The sequence below is a fragment of the Atractosteus spatula genome, chromosome 7 (assembly GCF_055471065.1).
Source record: "Atractosteus spatula isolate fAtrSpa1 chromosome 7, fAtrSpa1.hap1, whole genome shotgun sequence".
Classification (NCBI taxonomy): Eukaryota; Metazoa; Chordata; class Actinopteri; order Semionotiformes; family Lepisosteidae; genus Atractosteus; species Atractosteus spatula.
The window spans coordinates 57,147,677-57,153,738 of NC_142712.1; positions in this window are offsets into that span (position 1 = coordinate 57,147,677).

The following is a 6,062-nucleotide window of genomic DNA, read 5'->3' on the forward strand; positions in this document are numbered from 1 at the left end:
GCGAAAGCCTGTCTTGTGAAAATTACACGCCACGTGATGTCCAAAATAGCAGAGGTACTGTAGCACGATCAGAAGTCCTGAAATACCACTTTTTCATCTTAGTCCCTAAGAAGTTCATATTAAAGTTTACATTTTTTTATCTTACCATTTTTTAGGGTTGTTTTTTTCCCAACATATTAAGTGGTAAAATTATTTAGATTACTTAATTCTCAATGAACTACAGTATAAACCAACCAAAATTACACTTTGTTTATAAAAACGTCTACTTAAGCAAAGTACTTGACTCAGATTCCTCCAGTAAAATACCCAGTTTATAGAAATAAGAACATAAGAACAGTTATCTCCCCATGACTCTGATTAAAAAGGAGTCTCCCGTTTTTTTATAAATAAACTTGTACCTTGTGTTTTCCACTTGTGTCTCACGGTTCATGATTCTTTTTTGAGGGTGCCTGCTGTGTCCGCTTTGAAAGGCCTTTGGGGATTTTGAATACTTGTATCAGGTCTCCTTGTGGTCTTCTGTATTCAGGACTGGAAATGTTCAGTTCTTTCAGCCTGTCTGTGTAGTTCAGCCCCTTAATCCCCCAGAATGTATCTGTTGTGCTTGTCTGGACTGATTCCAGAGCAACATTGTTTCCTACAACATGGTGACCACAAATATACACAATGTTCTCCACGAGGTCTTAGTAGTGTATGATACAATTTCAACATAACATCCCTTGATTTATCTATCCTATCCTTATCTATCCTAACATGTTGCATGGCTTTATTTGATTACTTCTTTCTAGACAATATGAGGAAGATGTGAACAAACTGTTAACGAAAAAGCCCGAGGCTTTTTCATGAGGAGCTTCTTCTATTTCGGCGTTTCCCAGTTTGTATTTAGTCTTCGTTCTTGCTTAGGCAAGCTAAACCCTCCACGTCACTACATTAACGGACATCTGCCAGGTGTTTCCAAAGTCTGATGTTTATCTACAGTATATATTTTTCAATTTTATTTGCTGTTCCAAATAATTTGTCGATCCTCCTGTTTTGGTATTGTCTGTAAACTTGATTGCTTTAATAACTTGACTAGAATTTCCATAATGGATTTAATTAGGAAGAGTAGTGGTCCCTATGACACTCCACTAATTACACTTGTTCAAAGAACTCTAATCAGCCTGTTAAGCAATCCCTACCTTTTCTAAACACAGGCTGTTTCCTAGGATCCTATATACAAATAGGTGATCTCCTAGTCTAAGTCTAATAATTGTTTCCATAATCTTATATATAATAGAATTCAGAGTTTTTGGTCTATAATTACAAAGTTCAGTTTTCTCAACCTTCTTATTGATGGGCATGACAGTAGATATCATCTACCCTGGGTACAACCCCCCCATCTCTCGAGCAGCTGCTGGAAGAGTTGTGTCAAGGGCTTATGTTCCGATCTCCTCTAGTTTTACTGCTCTGTAACATGGGGTGAAACGGCTACTGTTTTTTTTTTCCTTTCAGCGTGGAATAAACCATTATCTGCTGCTTCGTAGCCTTCGCATGCTGACGCAACTGCCTACTTTGACTTCTTGAACAAATATACTGTAGCAACACGGGGCCAGCGAGGACGCAGACAGCAGTTCAGGCTCTTTTTAGAATGGAATCGGCTCTTTATTGCCGGCACAGCAGCAAAAACAACAGGAGACAAAGACAACGTGCCTTGAGTTTACCACACTATGGCCACTTGGGGCACAGGTACACACTGTCTGGTATAGGGTGGTTAAGTGGGTACAGGTATAAAAGGGTGTAAACTGGGTATAACTATTTACATGACAACCCAACAGCCCACAACAATGCGCAACCGCCCCGAAAGCCAGAAGGTCAAGCCACGCAGGCCAGAAGCCCTCCGTCTCCCCTTCGGCTCCTCCCATCCTGCCCCTCACTGCGCACGTCCGCAGGGCGTTCTTCGGCCACAACGCCAGGCGAGGGCTCCACAATATGGGGGACCTCCTGGGAAAAACTAAGGCTGCTGCTGGAAGCGGTGTTAGTGGGGCCTGCAGGGGGTGCTCACCCTGTGGTCTATGTGGGTCCTAATGCCTCAGTATAGGGACGGAGACACTTTACTGTAAACAGGCGCTGTCCTTTGGGTGAGACGTAAAACCGAGGTCCTGACTCTCTGTGGTCAATAGAAATCCCAGGGTGTTTCTCGAAAAGAGTAGGGGTGTAACCCTGGCGTCCTGGCCAAATTTCCCATTGGCCCTTATCAATCAGGGCCTCCTAATAATCCCCATCTATGAACTGGCTTCATCACTCTGCTCTCCTCCACACTGAGAGCTGGTGTGTGGGGAGCGTTCTGGTGCACTATGGCTGCCGTTGTATCATCCAGGTGGGGCTGCACATTGGTGGTGGTTGAGGGGAGTCCCCATTATCTGTAAAGCGCTTTGAGTGGAGTGTCCAGAAAGTGGACTATATAAGTGTAAGCAATTATTATTATTACTGGTACTGACACCTAGTAATATTTAATTGATTTTAAATGTAGTTCTACAGATGTCATGTGCAACTGATTATCTAATACTGTATGTGATGTGATTCAGGCTGAAGGTTTTCTGTTGTTGGGTGTTTGCATGAGCAGATCTTGTGAACCTCTTAGCTTATCTGCTTGCTATTTTTTACTCAATCTGATAATGATCTCGTGTTCATGTTTGGTCTTTTCAAGTGTTCATTTTAAGGGCTTGACTGCATTTTTTTCCTCCTTTGGGCTTTGCACTTAAGTCTGCACCCCCATGAAATGTCGACTTCTATGCAACTATGTTGAGTAATGGATATATTATTCAGTAAAATATGAGTTTCTGGAAAAAAAATGCATTCAAAATGCCCTTTCGTAAGTTATATGTGCTGTGTCTCTTTTTGCGAGATTAAAACAAAATTTTATGGTTTCTTCAAAACATGCCACTCAGAAATTATGCAGATCAATCTGAGAAGTCTTCCGGTTTCTAGCAATTATTTCTTCTAATAATACTTTGAACTATTCTTGAAAGACCTATGAAATCGTGTGGAAGTCTCTTTGCATTTTAGCTATGTGCCACCGTAGCTGAAACTGGGAAAAAATGCTTATATATATTTTTAACCCTGCGGGGATGCAAGGTATCACAGCGCAGTGAGAGCACAGGGTGTATCCGCCACCAATGTCCTGAATTCCAGCTTTGTTACAGAGAGTCTTATAGTCCGTGTACGACGATGGCCACCCTATCTTTTTACTGTTATTGGGGGTTTATGAGTGACAATTACAAACCGCATTGTACTCCTAGAAAATATTTCCACTTGGTACAATGGCACAGTGGATATTCCTGATGTGTCACCTACACCAGTTATTTATGACCTGTCACATACAGGAGGTGTGTGTTTAAGATGCACTCAAGTCAGGTCAGGAATTGGACTAATGACCCCAGCCCAGAGTAAGATTTCTACAATACCCTACCAGCTACATTTGGAAATAAACCATTCATTTTAACACAGGACTCTGTGATGTTTCGGTGCTGGTGCCTCTTAGATGCCTTTTTAATTGATTATTACCGAATCATGAAGGTATGTGTGTGTTCTGGTGAAGCTTCCGCTTAGCTTTGTAGATTAAGCAATACCTCTCTTTACAGGTTTATGGGAGTGCCGGTAAATACCTTGTTAAATACGGGAGTCTTTGGCTTCTCGTCTCCTGATGAGTCACAAACGCGGAACGTTAAACGAGCTATTCAGCTGTGATAGGTTAAAGGGTAAGCTATGCAAAAAGGATATAATAAATCTGCAGAAACAGACGCCTTGATAAATGTCGGTTTATACCTTACTCGCATCTGCCTCTCTTCTTCTAAAAAAGGATGAGACGGGAGACCTCTGTTGGTGACATGTGGTACTACACCGCACACGCGGAGCACATGCGGTCAGGCTGGCAGTGAAGAGAACATGGAGATGTTCCACAGGGGGCTCTCTGCAATGTCTGCACCCGCCCACTTGCGACATTGCGACGGGGCTTGAGAAAATTGCATTAGGGACAACGTGGAGAAACAAGCGCTTCACTTGAATCTGGTACTGCACTATGTCTGTGGAGTACCAGGATTTTGTTTTTCAACCATTTTATTTCCCAGCTGATGTAAATCTTTTGGTAGAAAAAGAGTGCAATCATGACATTGCTTAACCTGAATTCAATGAGATCTGAAGACCTTGCACTTGGAAAGGACAGCTGCTACAGGACCAACTCATATTATTTTTGCACTTCACAGAATTCAAGTGAGATTCCTTGCAAGCTGGTACACACTTCTTTCTTTGGAGGAGTTTTCCCACTCATGTTCTACACAGTCCAGGTGTTTTTCCATATACTTCCATAAAACGTCAGTGGCATTACAGGTCAGTTTCTCTGTTTCAGATCTTTAGCATCTGAAAACAAGACTCCCCTCCATTTTTCTAGGTTGTTGAATTTGATGGGACTCCCATTCAAGTGGCTCAAGCAGTAGCAGCTCCTTCTCACAGCCCTGATTCGCTCTAATGCCCAGATGTGGCTCAGTCGAGCCTGGGTCATGTCACTGGTGATTGTGACCAAATGCCAGAGAATGAGTGGCAGAAGTCTGCTAATGTGAGTTATTAGCCAGGCTCCTCTGGGCACAGCAGTGACACCTACAGGCGGCCTTCGGGATTGCAGTGATACCATAGACTCCCCATCTATAAATTGGCTTCATCACTCTGCTCTCCTCCCCACTGAGATGTGTGGTGAGCGTTCTGGTGCACTATGGCTGCCGTCGCATCATCCAGGTGGCGCTGCACACTGGTGGTGGGATCCCCATTACCTGTAAAGCACTTTGAGTGGAGTGTCCAGAAAAGCGCTATATAAGTGTAAGCAATTATTATTAATTATTATTATTAACTAAGGCACTACGTTTAGACTGCCCCAGTAAACAGCACCCGGATAAATGGGCACTCCACAGGTTATCATGCCAAATACAAAAACATTCCCTTTTTTAGTTTCTGGTTTAAATAAAGGATACTTATTAGGAGTAGTAGTTTTTCTCTTTAGGAACAAGTAATAGGTTTATTCCATGCTGAAAAAAAGAAGAAAGAGAACACAACGTTTCGGCCGTGGAGCCTTCTTCAGGTGTGAGAGAGACAGGGCAGTAGGCAAAGGTAAAGTAGCGGGAGAACAAAGGTTGGGAGGGAGGAGGAGTGAGAGGCGGGAGCAGGGGACAGAAAGAGAGGCCAATCAAGAGGTGTTAAGTCAGAATGGGTGCAGAGAGGTGTGAAATGAAACTTCCAATGAATGGAGAAAATTTAAAAGAACAGTAGTCTGTCGTTAAGGGAAGGGAGAAGGTGTGATCCTAGCTGCAGAATAATTTTAGTTTCGGTGGTCTTTCTGATGTATGAGTTTGGAAAACCGTCTTTGAGAACACAGACGGAGAGATTAGAGTGGTCGTGGCCGTCAGAGGTGAAATGAGAAACAATGGGCTTGGAGAGATCTTTAATCTTTACAGATCTGACGTGTTCTCTGAAACGGTCTCCGAGTCTCCTTCCTGTTTCTCCAATGTAGATGGCTGGGCATTTACTGCAAGAGATACAGTAAATAAGGTTGCTGGAGGTACAAGATGCTGTCTGGGTGATCCGGAATTGTCCTGAGGGGCCTTGAATGAGTGTGGTGGTGGCTGTGTATTTGCAGGTGATACAGCGAGCTCTGTTGCAAGGGAAAGTGCCTGGTGTGGATGGTTGTTGAGGGCGGTCAAGGGAGCTGTGAACAAGGAGGTTACGCAGATTAGGTGGTCGGCGATATGAGATGATAGGGCGATCAGAAAAGAGGGCCCCAATGGAGGGATCATCCTGTAGGATGGAAAAGTTGTGGTTAATGGTCCTGGGGATAGGAAGTGTTTTAGGGTGGTAAGGAAGCACCAGAGGAAGCTCCATTGGGGCCCTCTTTTCTGATCGCCCTATCATCTCATATCGCCGACCACCTAATCTGCGTAACCTCCTTGTTCACAGCTCCCTTGACCGCCCTCAACAACCATCCACACCAGGCACTTTCCCTTGCAACAGAGCTCGCTGTATCACCTGCAAATACACAGCCA